The sequence below is a fragment of the Puma concolor genome, chromosome D4 (assembly GCF_028749965.1).
Source record: "Puma concolor isolate L17-30 chromosome D4, mPumCon1.1.hap2, whole genome shotgun sequence".
Lineage (NCBI taxonomy): Eukaryota > Metazoa > Chordata > Mammalia > Carnivora > Felidae > Puma > Puma concolor.
In genome coordinates, this window is record NC_141679.1 from 85,870,517 (window position 1) to 85,895,636 (window position 25,120).

The following is a 25,120-nucleotide window of genomic DNA, read 5'->3' on the forward strand; positions in this document are numbered from 1 at the left end:
GTATATTGTGGGCATAGATAGCTCTCTATCAGTCCATGTAGGTATATCTCATCTTTTTAATGACGAATATTGTATTGTCTGGCTATGCCAACGTTTAGCTAATCCCACGTTGAAGGGCACTTAGTTTGTTTCCCATTTTTGTTTGTAATACGCTAAACAAAATCCTTGTATATGTATCTTGCTGTGACTGTCCTATTAGCTCCCTAGAACAATTCCATAGGTTGGAATTACTGGGTCAGGATATTCACATTTTAATTTGATTAACATCACTGATTGCCTTCCATAAAGGCTGTGACATTCTGTCAGTTTCTATTCTCATTAAGGTGAATGTGAATAAAATGAATTTGGGGGGGCGAGGGTGCAGGGGAATGAAAGGACTGAGTCTCCCCCTCCCCCAGGCTCTGTGCCCAACTTCCGGTGGTGCTGGCACACCGCCAGGAGGGAGGGCCTCGTGATTCTATGACACTTGTCGCAGTGCTACCTGTGGATCTTCTCCCCAAGGGGTCTGTCATCCCTGAGAAGCAGATTCTGTATAGGACAGAAATCCAACTTTAATTTCACGTGATTTCAGCGTATCTTCCAGCCTCACGTCCTTCTAGTCACTTCTTTGGCCTCATCGAACCTCTCACTTCCTCGTGTTCAGAATAAGCAGAAACTTTATACCGTCGTACCTCTAAGTCTACTTTTTCCATAATTCCAGAATTCCTGTACCTCTCCCCCACCTTTCTGGGGTAGAATTTGACTTCTCCTTCAAAACCCCGTTTGAGTAGCTCCTTAGTGAAACTTCACCTGACATTATTCGTTCGTGTATTTATTCACGCATCGGTTTCACAAATATTGTCGATCACCTGCTGTCGTGCGAGGCCCTGGGAATCCGAGGTCTGGTGAAAGGTGAGAGGTGAGCCTGGGAGGGTGGATGAGGCCGGATCATAACACAAAAGAGCCGGCTGCTCTTCTGAGGGTGGTGGGGGTCGTCAAAGGGCTTCAGGAGGAAGAGATTCTTAGATTTGTGTTTGCACAAGTTCACCTGGCGTGTGCAGCAAGGAGAATAATTGGAAGATGTAGGTACCAGGGTAAGGGGGGATGGATTTGGAGGCCGTGTGCTAGCGCGGGGTGAGAGACTGGTGGGCTAACCACAGCCGTGGAAACGGAAGACGTAGATGGATCTGAGGGACATGGGAACGTGGGACGTGGGCACCCAAAGACATATTCTTCCACAGAAAAAAATGGATTCGAGTGTGGGGAGGCGGGCGCAGAGGCGAGGAACGGAAGGGCCAAGATGACATGTGGCTGTCTTGCTGGGCAGCTGGTGGATGCTTATGCTGTCGCTGAAATGGGAACGTGGACGGCCGGTGGGGGCGGGGGTGTGGGTGGGGTGCGCGTGGAGCAAGGCGATGCCTCAGTTTGGGGCACGCTCAGTGAGGTGCTTGTGTGACGTCCAGGTGGAGCTGTTGAGGGGCCCTCGGTCTGCAGGTCTAGACAGAGGTCTGGGGGTTGTCGTCACATGGCGGAGACCACGGTGTGACTGAAGTGTTCCTGGGACGTGGTCCTGTCGCATCAGGGTCGCTGTCCGAGGCCCCCTGGAGTATTGCTGAGTACTGGGTACGAAGGGGGCCCTGCAGAGGGGACTGGGGCTGAGCGTCCAGAGAAGTAGGTGAGAACTAGTAGGAAACTGAGGGGGAAATGAGTCTGTCTAGAAGAAGGGTAGCGTTCACAGTCGCCTAAAGGTTAAGTAAACTTCAGCTGAAAGGTTTCTGTTGGGTTAATGCCAAGGAAGCGGGGTAGACTCAGAAGCAAGACTGGAGTGGACCTGAAAAGCCCACCTGAAGTGGGAGGGGACCTTGAAGGCAGGGAGGGAGAGGGAGATGACAACGGGAGGGTGGCATGGGATCAGGAATCTTTTTTCCTTTGTTTACAGGCGGGAGCGTGTTTGAGCACGCCCAGTGGGGAGGAACCCGGGGAGAGGGGCTGTCTGAGGAAGCAGGGCCCACGAGGGGCAGAGGACTCGGCGTCCAGGGCCCTCCGGAGAAGAGCCAGGAAGGGACGCTTGCGTGGCTGCTGCTTCCTCCTGGCACCGTGAGCTGGGAAGCCAGCCTTGGTCACGGCCACGATCGGCGAGTGGGCCTCGCGGGCAGACATGGGCCGCTCGTGCCTTAAGCCTGTGCTTCCTCCGTCCCCTTTCTCTCAGCACAGCTGCTTACTTCTTAAACTAATTAGACGACAAAACCTTTCTTAAAAACTGCTGGACCTGAATAATTTATATATGCCCTAAATGTATGTGGGATTTTCTAAATAATTAGAAGTTTCGAATGCTTGAACTGTCAAACGTGAGTGGCGCTGGGGGGCCTAGGCGAGACTGGCTTCCCTCTGGGCCGGTGGGCTGTGTCGAGGGGGCACAGAGAGGGGTACGTTTAGAGTCCTATGCCCGCAAATGAGGTCCTACTTAGCACAGTGGTGAAAGAAAGAGGTAATCTGCTAGGTGCTGAAGCAGGTTCCAATAAGCTGATCTTCTTATGTAGCGCCCAAGGAATTCTTAAAAAGTCACATGAAAAGCCTGTGAAGACGCTAACAATATCTTATTAGAAACCTATGGTGGGGGACCCTGGGTGGCTCAGTGGGTTGAACATCTGACTCTTGGTTTCGGCTCAGGTCATATTCTCACCGTTCATGAGATTGAGCCCCGTGTCAGGCTCTGTGCTGAGAACGTGGAGCCTGCTTGGGATCCTCTCTATCTTTTTCCCTCTGCCCCTCCTCTCTCTCTCTCTCTCTCTCTCTCTCTCTCAAAATAAATAAACATTAAAAAAAAAGAAACATATGGGGGACATCACATGGGAAATGTGGGGTGTAGTCATATGTTTAGTCTGATCCCAGCTGACACGCAGCCCTCCAGAAATCTGAGGTGGTACTTGTGACCAGAAAGCGGTCTCCTGACCAGAGCCCATGGCCTCAAGGAGCTGCCCCCCCCCCCCCCCCCGCCCCAAACTCTCTCTGCCTCCACGGAGCAAAAGCAGAAGCAAGGGGCAACAGCTTCTTCCTGCCGCCTCCGGTCCCCTCCCCACCGCTCTGCTGTCCAGAGCGGAAACCACTGCAGGCCGAGACCTGCCTCGCACATGGGTTTATTTTCAGAACCCGAGCTTGTTTTGAGAAAAAGCACCAGGTGTTCCTCCCTTTTGTTTTGTGAGAAAATGCATTAAACGGAGAATTAACTAAAAACACGGATAGCGGTTTTATGACCGGCCCCTGAGCCTTTGTTTCCTGTGGCTTGGATCAGCCAACTTCGTGCAACGCTGGCCTCCTCCCTGCTCGTTCACCTGTGCCCTGCAGAGCCCTGCCTGGCCTCGGACATCCAGGAGGTGTGCGAGAAGCGTGCCTTGTCTGCTCTTAGCATGAGCCTGTCAGAAATAGTGGCTCGGTCTGTTAAGTGTCCGACTCCGTTTCGGCTCAGGTCATGATCTCATGGTTCATGAGTTTGAGCCTCACATCGGGCTCCACACTGACCGCACGAAGCCTGCTTGGGATTCCTTTCTCTCTCTCTGCCCCTCCCCAGCTCATATGCTCGCTGTCTCTCTCTCTCTCTCTCTCTCTCTCTCTCTCTCAAAAAATAAAAAAAGAAAAGAAAAAGAAAAGAAATAGTAGCTTGAATTGTCTACTTCTAGACTTCTGTCCCACCAACTCTGCATTTTGGTTCTGACCCAAAGACTTTCTTCTCACTAGTGACTTTCTCTGCAGCTGATTCTTCTAGACAGCGGGGAGAACTTGACAGTGCGGCATTCCGGTGCCTCCTCTTGTTTGCTCACCTTCCTGTTCACCACTTAGAAGGGCTTCTGACAAAGAAACCCCAGTTAGCTGGGTTAAGGGAAAAGAAGGACCTGCTTTCATTTTCCTTTTTTTTTTTTTTTCAGTTCAGCTTTTTATTTGGAGGTCACTGTAGATTCACATGCAGTTGTAACGAGTAATACAGAAAGATCCCGTTTTTACTCAAGTTCCCCCTATAGTAACATCTTGCAAATTCAAGTACCACGTCACAACCAGGATAGTGACCCTGAAACAGTCAAGACACAGAAAGCCTCTGTTTTCAAATGGACCTGGGATTTTATTTTTACCCAGGTGTGATGAGGCCAAAGGATCAGGCGACAAGTGCCACTGAAAAGGTAGTTTGTTCTATTCCCAGCTCCCAGGGGGAGGAGACAGGCCATGCCACTGCAGGGCCACCCAGGGAAGCCCCAGCAAGGGGCAGGAGGCAGAGGGAGGAAGCAGGGGCAGGAGCCTTAACTGTGGTGTCTGTGCGAAAGGCAAGGCAGGTCAGGTGAGCAGACTTTGGACCGTCTGGTTGAAATCGTTTCCGTGGGCTCTGGGCTGGAGGGCTGGTCTCCAGTTGTCAGATACCTGGCCCTGGGGTGATTTAGGCCAGGGGAACAGTGGAAGGAGCCTGGTAAAAGGAGGTGGATGGGGCTATAGACTCGGGGTTGGTCTGTGCAACTCAAGGTTGCGTGTGAACGCTGTGCTCATAGGCAAGTGGTATACAATCTCTAGCAGTTAACTAACCTCTTCCTTAAGCGCGGACAACTACTAATTTGTTCTCTGTTTCTATAATTTTGTCATTTCGGGAACGTTCTGTAAATGGAATCCTGCAGCATGTAACCTTTTGAGATTGGCTTTTTTATTGTCGTTTTTCAAAAACTCGGCATAAATCTCTGGAGATTCATCTATTGCGCTTTTCATAGCCAAATCGCATTCATTGGCGCGGCTGCACCACACTTTATTTAGCTGTTTACCTATTGAAGGACATCTTGGTTGTTGCCAGTTCGGAGCTATTGTGAAGAAAGCTGCTGTAAATACTTGCGTACACGTTTTTGGGTTAACGTAAGTTCTGGTTCCTCTGGGATAAAGGCCCAGGCGTGCGGCCGCTGGTCATATGAGAGGTGCATGTTTAGCTCTTTTAAGAAAATGCCAGATTCTTTTCCTGGGCGACTGTAACCTTTTACATTCCCGCTGGTAGTGTATAAATGACCCAGTTTCTCTGCCTCCTTTCTGACATTTATTATTGTCCTTTTTTTTAGTATTAGACATTCCGATAGGCGTGTAGTGATTCGTCACTCGGTTTCATTTGTATCATGCTGGCGGCCGATGACGTCAGACACCTTCTCACTTCTTTGCCATATCACATCTGTCTCTTCCGTGAAATGCCACTTCGCCTCACACTCCTTTCCTAATTAGGTGGTTTGGGGTTTTTCCTGTTTGAAGAGTCTATGTGTATTTTAGGTACGAGACTTTTGTCGGTTATGTGGTTTAGAAATCTTTTCTTCTGGTCCATGCTTGTCTTTTTATTTTAACAGGGTCTCGGACGAGCAAACGTTTTAAATTTTGACAAAGCCCCACCTACCAATTTTTCCATTTACCAATCATGTTTTTGGTGCCAAGTCTAAGAACTGTTAGCCTGGCCTTAGATCCTGAAGATTTCTCCTATTTTTTTTTTTTTCCTACAAGATGTGTAGTTTTACATTTAAGTGATACGTTTTGACTTAGATTTTGTATAAGGTATGGACTTAGGTCTGCGTCCTCTTTGTTTTCTGCTGTGGATGAATGGCTGCTCCAGTACCATTTGTTGGAGAGGCAACCTTTCCTTTCCTCTTGAATTGCTTTTGAGCCTTTAGAAAAAATCAATTGGGCATATTTGTGTGGCTCTCTCTTAGGTTCCATTCTGTGTGTATAGCCCTCCACCAATACCACACAGTATTGATTACTGCAGCTCTGTAATAAGTCTTGAAATTGGGTAGAATGATTCCTCCCACTTGATTCTTCTTTTTTTTTTTTTTTTAAATTTTTTTTTTCAACGTTTATTTATTTTTGGGACAGAGAGAGACAGAGCATGAACGGGGGAGGGGCAGAGAGAGAGGGAGACACAGAATCGGAAACAGGCTCTAGGCTCTGAGCCATCAGCCCAGAGCCTGACGCGGGGCTCGAACTCCCGGACCGCGAGATCGTGACCTGGCTGAAGTTGGACGCTTAACCGACGGCGCCACCCAGGCGCCCCTTGATTCTTCTTTTTAAAAATTGTTTCAGTTGTTCGAGTCCTTTGTCTTTCCATATAAATTCTAGCATAATCTTGTCCGTATCTATAAGAAATATGCTGGAATTTAGATGGGAACTAACATTTAAAAGGGGTTCTGACCCAGTTCCAACATGGCGGGGGGGGGGGGCTCTCCACACCAACAACAAGCAGTTCTGACCCCAGCAGTGGGTGTACTCCAGATCAACCATGAACTGTCTGCCCAGAGATAGCATCACGTCCTGCAGGTTGAAGGCTCAGTCCCGCAAGACTTCCCCCTCCCCCACTTCAAATGACCACCACAGGCTGGGTTGTCACCTGTGCTTCTGACCTACCAGTTACAGATCAGAGGTTCCAACTACCGCTTCCTTGGGTTCAATTAATTTGCCAGAGTGGCTCACAGAGCTCAGAGAAACATTTTACTTATGAGATAACCAGTTTATTATAAAAGGATATAACCCAGGGAGGGTGCCTGGGTGGCTCAGTCATCTAAGTGTCCAATGTCGGCTCAGGTCATGATCTCATGTGTGAGTTGGAGCCCCGCATCGGGCTCACTGCTGTCAGCCCAGAGCCTGCTTCGGATCTTCTGTTCCCCTCTCTCTGTCCCTCCCCCATTCCCGCACATGCTCTCTCTCTCTCAAAAGTAAATAAAACATTACATAAAACAAAGGATATAACCCAGAACAGCCAGAAGGAAGAGAGGCCTAGGCCAAGGTGTGGGGAGAGGGCGTGGGACTCCTGTGCTCTTTCTTCCAGTGCACCATTCTCCCCACATCTCCACGTGCTCACCAACTTGAACTTGGAAGCTCTCTAATCCCCACCCTTTTGGATTTTTATGGAGGCTTCATTCCATAGGCATGATTAATTAAATCATTGGCCATTGCTGATTGATTCAACCTCCAGCTCCTCTTCCCTCCCAGAAATCAAGGGGTGGGACTACAAGTTCCAACCTTTTATTCATGGTTGGTTCCCTGGGCAGCCCCCATCTTAGGTGCTTCTCCAAAGTCACCTGATTAACATAAACCCAGTTGTGGTAGAAAGGGGCTTGTTATAAACAGTAAGACACCTCTCTGACCTTTATGGCTCTGAAACAATTTCAGGAACTGAGGACAAGAGGCCAAATATTATAACAAAAGATGTTCCCATTACTCTTACTGCTCAGGAAATTCCAAGGGTTTGGGGAGCTATGAACTAGAAACCGTGAGTGAAGACCAAATATGTATGTCTTTTTTTTTTTTTAATGTTTATTTATTTTTTGAGAGAGAGCAAGCGAGGGAGCACAAGAGTAGGGGAGGGGCAAAGGATCCAAAGTAGGCTCTGTACTGACCGCAAAGAGCCTGACACGGGACTTGAAACCACAAACCCTGAGATCACAACCTGAGCCAAAGTCGGATGCAGAGCCAACTGAGCCACCCAGGCATGCTACCAAACATGTATTTATTATTATAAATCACAGTGTCAGGGGGCACCTGGGTGCCTCAGTCGCTTAAGCATCCAGCTTCAGCTCAAGTCATGATCTCACAGTTTGTGAGTTTGAGCCCTGCATAGGGCTCTGTGCTGACAGCTTGAAGCCTGGAGCCTGCTTCGAATTCTGTCTCTCTCTCTCTTTCTCTCACTCAAAAATAAATAAACATTAAAAAATTTTAAATTACGGCATCACAATATTAAATCTATATCAATTTGAGGAGATTCACATCTTTACTATGTTGAATTTCCCAATTTGTGAGCATAATATTGTCTCCATTTATTTAGTATTTTAATTACTTTCACCAGCATTTTTTAGGTTTCAGCAGATAAGCTATATACGTTTGATATAATTAAACTTAAGTACTTCATTTTTAATTTTGAGCAATTGTAAATGGAGTTGTATTTTTATTTATTTATTTGTTTATTTTCAAGTTTATTTATTTGAGAGAGAGAGAGAGAGAGCAAGAGGGAAAATCCCAAGGAGGCTTCCCACTGTCAGTGTAGAGCCTGATGTGGAGCTCAAACTCACAAACCATGAGATCATGACCTGAGCCAAAATCAAGAGTTGGACATTTAACTTACTGAGCCACCCAGGTGCTCTCTATTTTTAATTTTGATGTCTGTGCGTTCATTGCTATTATATAGAAATAGAATTGGTTTTTGTATGGTTATCTCTGCTGAACTCACTGTTGTATGTTTATCTTTGCTGAACTTTTGAGACCTTGCTGAACTTACTTATTAGTGTATATTCCTTGGGATTTTCAGTGTAGACCATCACATCAGTTTTTCTTCCTTTTTAACCTATATGTCTTTTATTTCTTTTTCTTGCCGTATTGCAATGTCTGGAACTTCTAGCACTGTGTTGCATAGAAGTGGTGGCAGTAGAACATCCTTGCCTTATTCCTGATCACAGGGAGAAAGCATTCAGTCTTTCACCATTAAGTATAATATTATCTGTAAGGGTTTTTTTTTTTAATTTTTTGACTGTTTATTTAGTTTAAGAGTGACAGAGACAGTACGAATGGGGGAGGGCAGAAAGAGAGAGGGAGAGAGAGAAAATCCCAAACAGGCTTTGTGCTGTCATCACACAGCCCCATGTGGGGCTTGAACTCACGAAACCATGAGATCATGACCTGAGCCAAAACTAAGAGTCGGACACTTAACCAACTGAGCCACCCAGGCTCCCTGCTATAGGTTTTTTTATAGATGCTCTTTATCAAGTTGAAGAAGTTCCCTTCTATTCCTGTTTTTCTGAGTATTTTTATCGTGAATGGGTGTTAAATATTGTCAGATGCCTTCTCTGCATTGATTGATAAGATCATGTGTTTTTTTTTTCTTTAGCCTGTTAATGGGTGTATTACATTGATGGATGTTTGAATAATGAACCAGCCTTGCAAACCTTGAATAGATTCCACTTAGTTGTGGTGTATAATTCTTTTTACTTATTGTTGAATTCTTTTTGCTAAGATATTTTTTGCTAATATATATCAGTATTCATGAGAGATATTGATCTGATATCTTGATATTAATTTTCTTTTGGTACCATTTCTATCTGGTTTGGCAATACTAGATTCATAAAAGGAATTGGAAAGTGTTTCCTCCTTTTCTGTTTTCTGGAGGGGATTGTGTAGAATTGGTGTTAATAAAATGTTGGATTTTAATGTTAGGTAGAATTCTTTAATCTCTAGTGAGATAGTCTGGACCTGGACATTTACTTTTTGTATATTCTAAAATGATGACTTCAGTATCCTTACTAGTTATAGGGTTATTCAAATAATTTATTTCATATTGGGTAAGTTATGGTAGTTTATGTTTTTTGAGGAATTGATCCTTTTCATCTAAGTTATCCAATTTATGAATGTAGAATTGTTCATAGCATTCCATTATTATCCTTTTGATGTCTGCAGAGTCTGTAATAATACTCTCCATTTATGATATTGGTAATTTGTGTCTTCCTTCTTTTTCTCTTTGTCAGTCTCCGTAAAAGTTTGCCAATTTTACTGACCTTTAAAAAAAAACCCCAGCTCTTCATTTCATTGGTTTTTCTCTGTATTTGCCTTCTCAATTTTATTGATTTCTGCTTTTATCTTCATTATTTCCTTCCTTTGCTGACTAGGTTTATTTTGCTCTTTTTCTAGATTCTGAAGGAAGGAGCTTGGATTATTGATTTGAGACTTTTCCTCATTTCTCATGTATGCATTTAGTTCTATGAATTTCCCTGTCAATAATGCTTTAGCTACATCCCACAAATTTTCATACATTTAAAAAAAATTTTCATTCTGTTCAATGTATTTTTAAATTTACCTTTAAATTCTTTTACCCATGGATTGTTTAGAATTGTGTTATTTAGTTTACCAACATTTAATGATTTTCCTGGAATTTTTCTGTTATTGATTTCTAGTTTGATTCGATTGTGGTTGGAGAACACACTCTGTGTGATTTCAGTTGTTTTAAATTTGTTGAGGTTTGATTTATAGCCCATGAAATGGTCTATTTTGGCATACAGTCTATGGTCACTTGAAAGACTGTGTATTTGTTACTGAGAGGAATTTTCTTTAAAAGAGGATTAGATCCTCTTGGTTGATAGTGTTGTTGTGCTCTTCTGTATCCTTGCTGATTTTCTGTCTAGTTATTCTATCAGTTTTTGAGATCAGGGTATTGAAGTCTCCGACTACAATTTTGAAATTGTCTGTTTTTCCTTTCAGTTCTATAGTTTTAGCTTCATATGTATTTTACAGCACTGTTTTCTGGTACATACACACTTAGGATTGCTGTCTTTTTGGTGTACTGACCCATTATTATATAATGTCCCTTTCTGTCTCATAATTTTCTTAGCTCTGAAGTCTTATTTTATCTGATATTAATATAGTTATTCCTGCTTCCTTTTAATTAATATTTAATAACTTTTTCTATACTTTTACTTGAGCCTACCTATAGCATTATATTTGAAATAAGCCTTTTGTAGGCTGCATATAGTTAGATCATGATTTTAAATCTACTCTGCCGGGGTGCCTGGGTGGCGCAGTCGGTTAAGCGTCCGACTTCAGCCAGGTCACGATCTCGCGGTCCGTGAGTTCGAGCCCCGCGTCGGGCTCTGGGCTGATGGCTCAGAGCCTGGAGCCTGTTTCCGATTCTGTGTCTCCCTCTCTCTCTGCCCCTCCCCCGTTCATGCTCTGTCTCTCTCTGTCCCAAAAATAATAAATAAACGTTAAAAAAAAAAATTAAATCTACTCTGCCAATCTCTGTCTTTTAATTGGTTTATTTAGACCACTTATATTTAATGTAATTATTGATATTTTGGAGCTAAACCTGACATTTTATTTTTGATTTTCTGTTTTTGTTTGTTTTTTCTGTGTTCTTTCTCCCATCTTCCCATGGGTCACTTGAACATCTGTTAGAATTTCATTTTTGCTTATCTAATTGTTTTTGAGTGTCCCTTGAATAGATTTTTTTAGTGGCTTCTCTAGGTATTACAGTGTGTGTGTGTGTGTGTGTGTGTGTGTGTGTCTTATAACAATCTACTGGTAACCTCATTTTACTTACTTCAGGTGAAGTGTAGAACCCTTACTGTCTTTTATGTCCCTTTACTTTCCCTCATTTATAATATAATTATCTTAAATATTTTCTCTACATATATTTAGAACCTTGTCAGTGTTGTGATTTTTGCTTCCACCATCAAACATAACTAGAAATTCAAGAGAAGGAAAGTCTATTTACCTACATTTTTGCTTACCATATTTTTTTTCTTCCTTCCTGATGTTTCAGAGTTTGCGCTTTTATCATTTCTGTTTAGAGGACTTCCTTTAGCCATTATTTTATAGTATTTCTGCTTATGACAAATTCTCTTAGTTTTTTTAAATCTGAGAATGTTTCTATTTCCTGTTCATTCCTAAAGGATATTTCACTGGATATAGGATTCTGGGTTGACAGTTCTTTTAGCACTTGAAAAATGATGTGCCATTTCCTTATAGCTACTGTGATTTCTAATGAGAAATCTGCTGTCATTCAAATTGCTCTTCCCTTAATAGGTAAAGAATTGTCTCTTTCTCACTTCTTCAAAAAAATGTTTTTTTACCTAACTTTTCAGAAGTTTGTGATGTTTCTTGGTGGGCATTTTTTTTGATATATTTGGACTTTGCTTACCTTTTTTGACTCTGTAGCTTTATGTCTGTTGCTAAATTTAGAGTTTTTCGCCATTATTTCTTCAGATACTTTTTCAAACTTACCCTCTTTCTCTTGTCATGGAACTCTGATGGCAGAAATGTTAGATCTTTTGTTACAGTGCCACAGGTCCCTGAAGCTCTGTTTATGATTTGTGCAGTCTGTTTTCTCTCTGTTGGGTAATTTCTGGTCTGTCTCCCAGTTCACTGATTCTTTCTTCTCTCTTCCATGCTGATACTGAGCCCACCCATTAACTTTATTTCAGTTACTGTATTTTTCAGTTCTAAAATTTCAATTCAGTTTTTTGTATTTTCTATTTCTTTCTGAGACTTGCTGTTTCTTTGCTAAGACTTTCAATTTTTTTTTCCATTTGCTTTAAGCATGTGCATAATTGCTCAGTGAAGCATTTTCATGATGGCTGCTTTAAATTGTTTTGTTTTTTTTTTTTTCAGATAATTCTAACATGTCTGTCATCCTGATTTGGGTGTCTATTAATTATTTTTATTCAGTTTGAGATCTCTGTTCCTTTGTGATGTTTTTGATGAGTGAGTTTTGATTAAAACTTGGAAATTTTGGGTATTATGTTGTGAGATGCTGGATCTCATTTAAACCTTCTGTTTTAGCTGGCTTCTTTTGACACAATTCTGGTAGGAAAGCGGGAGGAAACTACCTCTTTACTGCCAGAAAGAAATAGAATTCCAGTTTCCCCACTTGGCCTCTGTTGACACCCGAGAGGTAGGGCTCCTTGTTATTGCTGGACAGAGGTAGGAGTTCTAACTCCCTACTTACCCCCCACTTATACCTCCCTGATAGAAGTGCCTCATTACAACTCCCCTGTGGCTTCTAGTGACATCACATGGTTGGGAAGGTGTCCTTGTTAGATATCATGATGATATCTAACAGAGAGGTCCTGCCTGTCTGTTAGACCTCTTCAACATCACCCCATAGGGGAGAGGGAGAGATGTGGGGAGGGGTACCACATTACCGTCTGGTGGGGATGAAAGTCCTGGCTCCCTACTTGGCCTTCCCTGACACCATCTTGGCAGAGATGTTAGGATGCACCATGACAGCCTGGTGAGGGTGGGAGTCTAGATTCTCTACTCTGACATTGCTGGCGTGAGTGGGAGTGAGCACAGTATTTTATATCATGTCTGGAGTAGATCTGTTAATGTCTAAAAGTTTCTGTCTTGCTAGGATGCCCCTTTGGCTGGAGAAAGCAGACTTTTGTTGGGGCTTTTTTGGTCTGTGTCTGTTGCTCTTTCTGGGTTGCTGGCTTCTTTAGCTCTAAGACTGGGATATGTAGGGCAAAAAGAAACCCACAGAACTCACCATCATGTTGTTCCTTGGGTCCTGAGGTCCCTAGCCGTCTGCCTTCTTCTGTCACCTTCCAGGGTTTACTTATGTTTGTTTTGTATAATGTCCAGGGCTTTTAGTTGTACTTAGTGGGAAGAATAGGGAAAAGCGTATGCATCCTGTTTTCCTGGAAGTGGAAGTCCTGGCTTGCTTTAATTTTATGTTAATTCAGGGTTAACCAGAGAATCTGTTTGTTTCTACGCCTGTCGGAAATCTTTCTAAAACATTTGTGTTTCAGCCTTATTATGTTTATAGGCAAGAAATATGCTACTGGGAGCTTGCAAAATACTTGCCAGTTACTCCTTAATGTCGACAAGACTCGAAATGCTTCAGGGCCACCTTTCTAATTTTTGTGGCCCACATTAAAGTATTAAGAGACTGTTTGCATGAGGGATGATGCATATTTGGAGGAGAACATGTGGTTGAAGTTGAGAATTGTGGGTGATGAGCTATGTTATTGAAAGATTGAGGATTACTGGAGGGGAGGAAGAGTCCATGAAATGTCTCCAAATAGGGTAGGTGACAGTGGAAGGCAGCATCTGTTCTGATTCTTGAAGTGGGTAGACACCCAGGGGTTCTAGCAACCAGTTGTATTTATTAAGTAGCTATTTGTAAAGTCTTGCTTTGTTTTAATAGCAGGTAACTATTAATAGTTTGGTCTCTATCCTTCAAATCCCTTTTCTGTGAATTTGAATATACAGTTGATCCTGGGCACCTGAGTAGCTCAGTCAGTTAAGCGATCAACTCTTGGTTTCAGCTCAGGTCATGATCTCACAGTTTGTGAGTTCAAGCCCTACATCAGGCTCCACACTGTTACAGTGTGGAGCCTGCTTGAGAGTCTCTCTCTCTCCCTCTCTCTCTGCCCCTCCTGTGTGTTCTCTCTCTCTCTCTCTCTCTCTCAAAATAAATAAACTTTAAAAAATATTTTTAGAAATTCAGTTGATCTTTGAACACCATGGGCTTGAAAAGTGCAGGTCCACTCGTGTGGATTTTTTCCAACAAGTACAGTGAAGTGCCATAAACGTGTTTTCTCTTCCTTATGATTTTCTTAATAGCAGTTTCTTTTCTCTAGCTTACTTTATTATAAGAATAAGGTATAGGATACATATAACATACAAAATATATGTTAATCACCTGTTTATGTTATCAGTAAGGCTTCCAGTCAATAGTAGACTATTGATAGTTTTTGGGAGGGTCGTAAGTTATACATGGATTTTCTGCTGCACACAGGGAGTGTTGGTGCCCCTAACCCCCACATTGTTCAAGGGTCAGCTGTACTTATATATAAAGAGAGAAGATGTATAGTTTAGTGGTAAAAGCATAGACTCTGGAACCCTCCTACCTGGGTTCAAATCTTGGCTCTGCCATTTATTAGCTGTGTGATCTTGGTCAAGGTACTGTACCTCTTAGTGCCTCAGTTTCCTTGTCTCTAAAGTGGGGATTAATAACAGCTTTCCTCATAGAATTGTGTGGGGATTAAGTGGGCTAATGTTTGTAAAGTGATTAAAATAGTAACTTGTCTTAAGCTATGTAGCTGTTACTATATTATTATTAATATACATATGCTATGCATAATATTCTTTGACTTTTCTCTTTTCTTAGCTATGTTTGTAGGAAATATTTCTATGTCATGACCTGTATGTCAACCTCATTCCTTTTAATTACTGTTTTCCCACTGTGTAGTAACTTGTTAACCACTGTCCTGTGGGTGAAAATTTATTTATTTATTTATTTATTTAGTCAGTCAGTCAGTCTTTGAAAGACAATGCTGTGATAAGTAATACATGTCTGGGTGTGTGCTAATGGGTCAAAGGATAGGTACACTTTAAATTTTAGGAGTTCTTTCCAATAGCTTTTCAAAAATGCTTTACCAATTTATATATATTCCAGTAAATGACATACAGAAGTTTCTATTTGTCCTCATCTTTTCGATCACTCTTTATTAGCAGTCTTTATCTTTATCATCAGTCTTCTTATTTTTATTTTCCCAAATTAGGAGCTCACTGTGTGGATTTGTAGTATTGTTTGTATTTAGGTTGAGTATCTTTTCCTGTCGATTGGCCATTTGTATTTTTTCTGTTAATTTCCTGTTTTTATAGACATTGACTCATTTGGTTAGCTTCTTACTGATTTGTGGGATTCCCTCATATATTCTATTAACCAATTCTTTGCCTATTACATACGTTACAAGTATTTTTCTCTTAGACTATCATTGTGTTTCAAATGTGTTCACAGTATCAAGTTTTATTGTTTGTTCATGTTATCAGTTTTTGGTTTTTATGTAGTCAACATCTGTCAGGTTTTTTTTTTTTTTTGTCTTAATGCTTTAAAAGATTTGTCTGGATCATAAAACTAGTAAATGAAAAATTTCTGAGAAACAGTACATTTAAATAGTCTCACAGTATCGCTCACAAAATATTTATTAATTACAAAAGAACAAAAGTGGGGAAACCAAACAGATACCAGCGTAAATAGGTGATCCAAGTTAACATTACCAGTAGTGACACAAATAGATATCATGTGCCTCTTGATATGTAACACTGTGAAGGACACGGCATATGAATAAATATGTGAATATATATATATATATATATATGTATATATATATATATATATCACACATATAGAGAGAGAGAGGAAGAGAAAAAACAAATGTCGTAAAATGTTAACATTTTAGGGAATCTAGGTGAAGGGTATACAGGAATTATTTGTATTATTTTTGTGACATCTCTAAATCTTAAATTACCTCAAAAGAAAAATTTAAAAAAATTAAAGAGACGCAAAAAAGCCTATCTACCCCAGGATTATAGAAATATTATCCTGTATTTTTAGCTAATACTTCATGTTGTTTTGTTGACTGGGCTTTTTAAACATCCAGATTTTTGTTTTGGGTTATAGTATAACGTAGAGTCTTAACATTTTTTGTCTTAACGCTTTCTGAGCACTGTCTTCTACCTGTTGGTTTGATGTACTGCTGTTGTCATAAACCAGACCCCTGCATATTTACAGGTTGGAGCTTTAGACTGGTTGAAAGCTCATTTCTGGTCCCAAAGATGGAATTCAGCAGCTTCTTTTCCCTTAGGGACAGGGCCCTTATGCAGAGTGGAAGGCATGAGGCAAACAAAAATAAGCTGTGTTGCTGTCGCCTTCCAACCCCCCTGACCCCTAGCCAGCCCCCTGGGATTAGAGGGATGGGGGAGGGGAGGAGGGGAAGACCTGATCCTAGGGGTCTGCAAAGAATCCTGGGTAGGCCTTGCCTTCAGGGTTGGGATGTGAGGCTCCTGTGTGTTGCCAGTAGATACGACAGCAGCTGTATACAGCAGGCCCAGGCTGGGGGGTTTAAAAACTCTCCAGTCAGGTAAGACTGTTCCACTAACAGCACATCCTGCCCTTAAAATTCAACCTTAGCTTTTGTGAGTAAATCTAGAACTACGGCATCATGACAGTGTTGCAGCATCTTGCTGTTCACTTAAGGCCCGCAGGCCTCAACGGATTTAGAAAGCAGTCTGGTGACCACAGGGAGAAATCTTGTTGCCAGGTGGCATTTGCTTGAGCCCCAAAGGCAGGAATTTTCCAGGCTATTTCTAGGTTCTGTTCCTTACCATTTATCCATTTAACCTATTCTTCTACAACAACACACTGTTTCTGTTTTCGAAACTTTAGAGCATGTGGGGTTTTTTGAAGTTAGTAATTCTTTGATTTTCTGAAAATTAAGGTGAAGTTGCCATAACATAAAATCAACCAGTTTAGAGTGAACGATTAAGCAGCATTTAGTATATTCGCAGAGTTGTGCAACCATCACCTCTCTCTAGCTCCAGAACATTTATTTCATCATCTGAAAAGGAAACCCAGCAGTCATCAAGAAGTTGCAGGCCTTTCTCCCCTCCCCCAGCCCCCAGCAACCACCAGTCTGGGTTCTGTTTCCATGGATTTACCTGTTCTGGATATTTTGTATAAATAGAACCCTATACTATACGACCTTTTTTATTTGGCTTCTTTCACTCAGCATGATGTTTTCAAGATTTCCATAGCACATTTTGATATCTGATAGAGCCATTTCCTTCCTTCATGTTCTTTTTTTCAAAAAATTTTGGGTATTTACAGCATCTTATCTTTTTTAAAAAAAGTTTTAATGTTTATTTATTTTTGAGGCGGGGGGAGAGAGAGAGACAGAGACAGAGACAGAGAGGCAGAGACAGAGACAGAGAGTGCGTGAGTGGGGGAGGGTCAGAGAGAGAGAGAGAGACACAGGAACTCGACACAGGCTCCAGGCTCCACACTGTCAGCACAGAGCCTGATGCAGGCCTCAAACCCGCAAAAGGTGAGATCGTGACCTGATCTAAAGCTGGACACTTAATCGACTGAGCCACCCGGGCGCCCCGCGTCTTTCTTTTCTAAAAGAACTTGAGAATCAGCTTGTCACATTCCACAAAATATTATGTTTTGATTCTCAGTACAGTTGCACTGAGTTAGCATGTCGATTTGAGGGGAATCCGCATATTTACAATACTGAGTTTTCCCATCTAGGAATATGGTGTGCATTCTCTTTATTGAGGTCTTGTCTTATGTCCAGTAAAGTTTTATAGCATTCCTCATATGTCTTGTCATTTCTGTATGTGCTTTTCTGTTTGTTGTGCATAGGTTCTTTTTTTGTATAGCTTTAGTGAGACGTACTTGACCTACAAAATACTGCATAAATTTAAAGTATTCAGTTTGACGAGTCTTGACATGTGTATGTTTACACCTATGAAACCGTCACAGTCAAGATCACGAGTGTGTCCATCACCCCCAGAGGCCCTTCAGTAACACATCCCACATCCCTCACTATCCCAGCCCCATCCCTAGAAAGCCACTGGTCTACTTTCTGTCACTGTAGGCTAGGTAGCATTTTTTGGAACTTTATATAAATTCTTTTTTTTTTTTTTTTGGTCTGGTCTTTTTTTCTCAGAATTCTTTGTCTGACTTTCTTCTCTCAGAATAATTCTTTCAAGATTCATTCACCCTGTCGACTGTATCAGTAGTTTTTGTGTGATTGTTAAATGAGTAGTAAGTACTTCATTGAATACTTACATGACAGTTTATTTGTTGGTGACTATTTGCGTTATTTCCAGTTTGGGCTAGTGAAAAATAAAGCTACTATGAACATTCAGATACAAATCTTTGTGGGGACATATGCCTTCATTTCTCTTGAGTAAAAAATGTAGGACTGGATGCTGGATTGAATGGTAATGTACATTTAACATTTTAAGAAATTGCCAGTGTTCCATATCCTTGTCAACATTTGATTTGCTCGCTTTTTTAAATTGTAGCCATTCTACCGGGTGTGTAATGGCCATTGATTATGGTTTTAGCTTGCATTTCTCTGGTAACGAATGGCTTTGAGTACCTTACCTTGTGCTTTTTTGCCATTAGGATGTGTCTATGTTGGTGAAGTGTCTGTTCAAATCTTTTGCCCATTTTTTATTGGGTTTGTTATCTCAGTTTGAAGAGTTCTTTGTATATTTTAAATACAAGTCCTTTGTTGGATATATGTTTTAAAAATATTTTCTCCCAGTTTGTAGCTTTCCTTTCAGTGTATTTGAAAAGCTAATGTTTGATGAAGTCAAGCTTATTAATTTCTTTTTTTTTATAGTTGATGCTTTTTGTGTAACACTTAAAAAATCCTTGCCAAGCCAAAGGTCAAGATTTTTGTCCATAATCCCTTTGAGAAGTTTTAAATTTTTAGCTGTTACATTTAGGCCAAACTTACTTGAAGTTAATTTTTATATATGATAAGATACAGGGATCAAGGGTCATCTTTACAAGTAGCTGAAGTGAAGATTATCCTTTCTTCACTGAATTGCTTTGGCACCTTTGTGAAATATCAAATGATCATGTATTTATAGGTATATTCCTGGGCTCCATATTCTATTCCATGATGCAAATATCTGTCTACATGCTAAAACTGCACCCTTAGATTACTGTAGTTTTGTGATAATTCTTAAAATCAGGCAATCCTCAAACTTTATGCTTTTCTAGCTATTTTGGTTATTCTGGGATATCAAAAATGTCCTTTGAATTTTAATATAAATTTTAGAATCAGCATGTCAGTTTCTAAAGAAAAGGCCTGCTAGGACTTGTGATTGGGGTTGTACTCAATGTATGGACCCATTTGCATAGAATCATCATCTTAACAATATTGAACCTTCAGATTTATTAACATGGTTCATCTCTTTATTTATCTAAGTCCTCCTTCGTTTCTCTGGTAGATCCTTTTTGGTTTTCAGTGTACAACTCATGCAGATCTTTTGCCACATTTATCCTTAAGAATTTCATACTTTTTGGGGTACCTGAGTGGTTCAGTCAGTTAAGCGTCTGACTTCTGCTCAGATCATGATGTCACCATTCCCTGAGTTCAACCCTGGGGTCGGGCTCTGTGCTGATGACTCAGAGCCTTGAGCCTGCTTCAGGTTCTGTGTCTCCCTCTCTCTGCCCCTCCTGCATTCATGCACTGTCTCTCTCTCAAAAAAAAATAAACATTAAAAATTTTTGAAAAAAAGAATTTCATACTTTTGATGCTATTGTAAATGTCATTTATTTTCATTTTAATTCCATTTTAGTTTTTTTTTTCATTTTTTTAATGTTTATTTTCTTTTGAAGGAGAGAGAGACAGAGCATGAGCTGGGGAGTGGCAGAGAGAGAGAGGGACATAGAATCCAAAGAAGGCTCCAAGCTCTGAGCTGTCAGCAGAGCCTGATGGGGGGCTCGAACTCACAAACCTGAGACCGTGACCTGAGCGGAAGTCAGATGCTCAACTGACTGAGCCACCCAGGCACCCCTAATTCCATTTTAGTTTATAGAAATACAATTGATTTTTGTATATCCATCAGATATTCTGCAACTTTGATTAGTTTTTATAGCTTCTTTGAATATTCCTTACAACTTTTCTACATAGACAGTCACGTTGTCTGTGAGTAAAAACAATTTTCCTTCCTCCTGTCCAGTCTGTATGCCCTGTTATTTGTTTGTTTATCTCTACCTTACCACACTGGCTAGAACTTCCAGTACACTTGGCTAGTACTCAGTACACCTGAGTTAACCTGGTGAAGGCAGACTCACTTGCCTCGTTCCATGTCTCAGGGGGAACAGCATACAGTGTCTCACTTGAATATAGTGTTAGCTGTAGACTTTTTGTAGGTACTGTTTCATAGGCTTAGGAAGTACCCTTCCAGAAAGCTTTTATCATACATGGATATTGAATTTTGTCAAATGCTTTATCTATATTGAGATGATCATGTAGTTTTTGCTTTTTAATCTTTTAATATGATGAAATATACTGGTTGCTTTTGGGATGTTAAACCAAACTTGCCTTTTTGGGGATCAACATCACATGGACATAATATGTTGTCCTTTTAACATATTGTTAGATTCAATTTCCTAAATTTTGTTCGAACAGTTTATGTACATATGCATGAGAAATATTTGTTGGCCTGCAGTTTTCTTTTCTTATCGTATCTCTGTCTGATTTTGATATTAGGGTAATGCTGGTCTCATATAATAAGTTGGGAAATATGTCTTTCTCATATAAGTTCCTCATATATCTTCTGGAATATTTGGTGTAGAATTGGTATTATTTCTTTAAAAAATTTTTTCTCTTAATGTTTATTTGAGAGAGAGAGAGAGGGAGAGAGAGCGAGCATGAGTGGGGGGAAAAGCAGAGAGAGAGAGAGAGAGAGAGAGAGAGAGAGAGAGAGAGAGAGAGAAGACACAGAATCTGAAGCAGGCTCCAGGCTCTGAGCTGTCAGCACAGAGCCCGACGTGGGGCTTGAACTCATGAACCATGAGATCATGACCTGAGCTGAAGTTGGACGCTTAATTGACTGAGCCACCCAGGCACCCCTAGAATTGGTATTATTTCTTCAAATGTTTATGGGATTTACCAGTGAAGCTATCTGGACTTGGTCATGGGAAGGTTTTATAAACTCAAGTTTTTAAGTAGATATAATGCTGTTTATCTCTTCTTGAATGAGCTTTGGTAATTTGTATGAGGGAATTTTTCCAATTAACTGGAGGTTTCCAGTGCCTGGGCATAAAGTTGTTCATAATATTTCCTTATCGTCTTTTTAATATCTTCAAGATCCATAGGATGTCTTCTCTTTCATTTCCTATAATGGCAGTTGGTGTCATCTCTCTCTTTTCTTGCTCAGGCTACCTAGGGTTTTATCAATTTCATCCATCTTGAAAGAACCAGCTTCTGGTTTTATTGATTTTCTCTATTATTTTTTCTTTTCTATGTTATTGTTTTCTCTTTATTATTTTCTTTCTTCTGCTTTCTTTAGATTTAATGTTCTAGCTTCTTAAGGTTAAAGTTATAGTCATTGATTTAAGACATTTCATCATTATTAGTATAAGCATTTTTAGTACTATGAATTTCCCTCTACACCTTGCACTAGCTGCATCCCTCAAATGTTGATATGTTGTGTTTAATTTTAATTCCATTCACAGTACTGTCTAATTCACCTTTTGGTTTCTTCTTTGAACCATAAGCTATTTAGATATGTGTTGTCTCACTCCCATGTATTGTGAATTTTCTAGATATATTTCTGTTAGTGATAACTTACTTCATTCTAGGCCATCAGAGAATAAACTTAGTTTTTTGGCCTGGTGCAAGAGTCAGCAAACTTTTTCTGTAAAAGTCCAGATAGTAAATATTTTAAGCTTTGTGAACCAAATATGTATATTGATTTTTTTTTAACACTTAAAAAATATAGAACCATTTGTAATTCATAGACTGTACACAAACAGGCTACTGGCTAGATTTAGCCTGTGGGCTGTGGTTCAGGTCTAGATGATCTGTCTTAGTAAATGTTGTATGTATACCTGAGAAAGTATATGTATATTCTGCTGTTGTTGCAGTTGGAAAGTTTTTGATAATTGTTAAAATAGTTCTTCCTCACCTCTCCATTTTGTGGGGGCTCTAATTACATGTATATTTGTCTACTTGATATTGTCCCAAAGTTCAAGTAGGTAGACAAATCCTAGAAGGAAATAACAAAAATGAGATCAGAAATTAGAAGTAAAGGAAGAAAGAATTGTTAATTGAAAATTGATTCTTTGTAAAAAGCAGAATAGATAAACTTGTAGCAAATATGGCAGTAAATGGAAATAAAATGAAGGTAAGCAGAATTTTGATTGAGAGAAGGAAAGTAAGAGTATAAAGAGATTTGAAAATTGTAAGAGAATATGATGTGTAACTATTATATGCAGTCTTATGCGACTAAAATTAAAAATCTTGATGAGTTAGATCATTTCCACTGCTATTTAAGAAGAAGAAATCCTGGGGCGCCTGGGTGGCGCAGTCGGTTAAGCGTCCGACTTCAGCCAGGTCACGATCTCCCGGTCCGTGAGTTCGAGCCCCGCGTCAGGCCCTGGGCTGATGGCTCAGAGTCTGGAGCCTGTTTCCGATTCTGTGTCTCCCTCTCTCTCTGCCCCTCCCCCGTTCATGCTCTGTCTTTCTCTGTCCCAAAGATAAATAAAAAACGTTGAAAAAAAAAAAAAAAAGAAGAAGAAATCCTATCGCAAACGTGCATTGAAGGAAGAAATTGGAAAAGTCATTAGAGAGTTATTTCTAACAAAAGCATCAGACCCAAATTGTTTTAAGGTAGCACTCCCTAAAATTGTCAAGGAACAGGTAATTCCCACATCTTCAAACTATCTTAGAGCTTTCAAAAAAGAGGGGGAAGCTTCTCCTTTTGTTTTACAGAGCTAATTTAATTGATAATTGATATTGCTATTGTGCATGGTACTATTTTTTCCCATTGTTTTCTTCAAACGATTATTAGTTTTGGCTTGCATAGTTTGTATAAAGGAAAACTAACTTTTAAAATACATTTATCATGAGATGCCTGAATGGCTCAGTTGGTTAAGTGTCCAACTTCGGCTCAGGTCATGATCTCACAGTTTTGTGAGTTTGAGCTCGTGTTGGGCTCTGTGCTGACAGCTCAGTCCCTGGAGTCTGCTTCGGATTCTGTCTCCCTCTCTCTTTACCCCTCCCCTGCTCATGTGTGCGTGTGCTCTTTCTCTCTCTCATAAAAAACAAAAATTTTTAAATGTTTATTTATTTTTGAGAGAGAGACACAGAGTGTGAGCAGGGGAGGAGCAGAGAGAGAGGGAGACACAGAGGCAGAAGTAGGCTCCAGGCTCTGAACTGTCAGCACAGAGCCCGATGTGGGGCTCAAACCCACAAGCCGTGAGATCATGACCTGAGCCAAAGTCGGACACCCAACCAACTGAGCCACCCAGGAGCCCCAAGAAAAAAAGTTTTAAATACATTTATCTTGTGTCCAACAACCTCATTGAATTATTTTATTGCTTCTGATTTCCCTTTCTATTCCTTGGCTGCCCCCATGACCCTTTGGACCATGGTTTAAGCAAATGACAAGTTTGTAAGGTTTATGCAGTAGGAAATGAGATGATTGCAAATTCCACTGTGTTGTGAGGGGGAAGAGTTTAAGAAAGCATTGGCCTGCTGACTAAGCAGATATCCATTAATAGCATCTCTACTCTCCTTTGCTAAGACCTGCTGAAGTGTCTCCCCACCCATCTCCCTAACTCCATTCTGACCTCCAGTCTTCCCTATGTGATTGCAGATGGAAACTTTCTAAAAGAAGCAGACTACTCCTGCTCAGAATTCTTCTCCAGCTCTCTGTTCCTAGATTCAGAGACCAATTCATTGTTTTACTTAGACACCCGGCAATTAACACTGGGTAGGTGTTTATCAAATGGATGGGCTTCACTGGGATCTCAGACCTTTTTCTTGATTTGCCCCTTCACTGCCTTTCCACCCCCATCCTGCCCCCTTCAGCTCTGTGTGCTTCTCCAAATGTGCTGTTCCCATTCTTGCCTGTGTGCCCTTGTGCGTGCACACCATTCCTCTCCCTGGGGAACTGTGTTGGAACTCTTTGTGTTTTGGTACTTCCCTCTCTTGCAGCGCTTACCACTCTGATTGCAGAGGTCTGCCCATGCGCACCTTCCTGTGAGGCCCCTGGAGGCTGTGGAACAGTGTCTTTCATGTGGCTGCACCCCCAGTTCCCTGCACAGTGCCTGAGAGTATACATACCCCACCAGGCACGCAAAAAACGTTTATTGAATTGAATTAGCTGGCTCCTTTGTTCTGCCTTTCCGTGCCTGGGATAGCGGATGCCAACATCCAGCTAAGTTATGTTTGTGTTAAACATGAATTGAAATGCAATTACAGCTGGCAGTGTGGTTTGAGAGCCGAGCAGCAGAGTAAATAAGAAGGGTGACTTAGCCGCAAGTGCCAGTTCATCTCCTTTGCTTTCCTGCCTCCTGTCACTGAGTGTGACGCATGCATGAGCAGCACGAGTTCAAGTGTCCTCCCTTATACCCCAGCGGTTTAACTCTTTCCGTCCTCCTGGTCTTCTTGGCTCTCTTCCAAGGGCCCCTTTGTCAAAACCGGCCAGAGGCCCAGAGCCAGGCCCTGCGGTGGCAGGTGGTTGTCTCCAGCAGGAGGCTGTCCTCCCCACTGCAGGTGTCGCCCGAGAGCTGGGGCAGAGGTGGAGTCAGCAGCAGGGAGCAGGGGAGCCTGGGCCGGGGTGCAGGCCAGCCTCCTTCCTGAAGGCCTGGGGGAAGCCTTGTGGAGTCACTGGATTTTCTGCCGATCCCAGAATTCCTAGTTTTTGCTCTTTTCTTAACCATATCTGCTAGGGCCCCAGCTAAGGCAAAAACAGTACAGCTTGCCAAAGACATTGCCTCCTGATCTCAGACCCATTTGGGGGTTTTTTGACTTTATTGAATTGCATGCAGAAACCGCATCTTATAAATGGACCTACCTTGAGGTCAGTTGAATTGGCCAGAGAGAGAAACTTCCTTCTTGTATTTGGGAAGGCACTTAGATGTCTTGGAGTGTCAAGGTGGGGGTCTCCAGAATCCTTCAGACCCGTGCAGTTGCTTGTTAATGAGCATTCATATAGCCTCCCTACATCACCTGGGCATGCTTCTTTGTATAAGCCTGCTCTCGTGGGCTCAGAGGCTTTCTGAAACTTTAGAGATGGAGCTAAAGGGGAGAGGAAGCGTCCGCTGACTGGCAGA

The 25,120-nt window shown here is 41.4% G+C and overlaps 1 protein-coding gene across 4 annotated transcripts in view; it reads left to right on the plus strand.

Annotated features, from left to right (window-relative positions):
- Nucleotides 1-25,120, plus strand: part of MVB12B (multivesicular body subunit 12B) — a 220,972-nt gene that overhangs the window by 18,940 nt on the left and 176,912 nt on the right. The window lies entirely within an intron of this gene.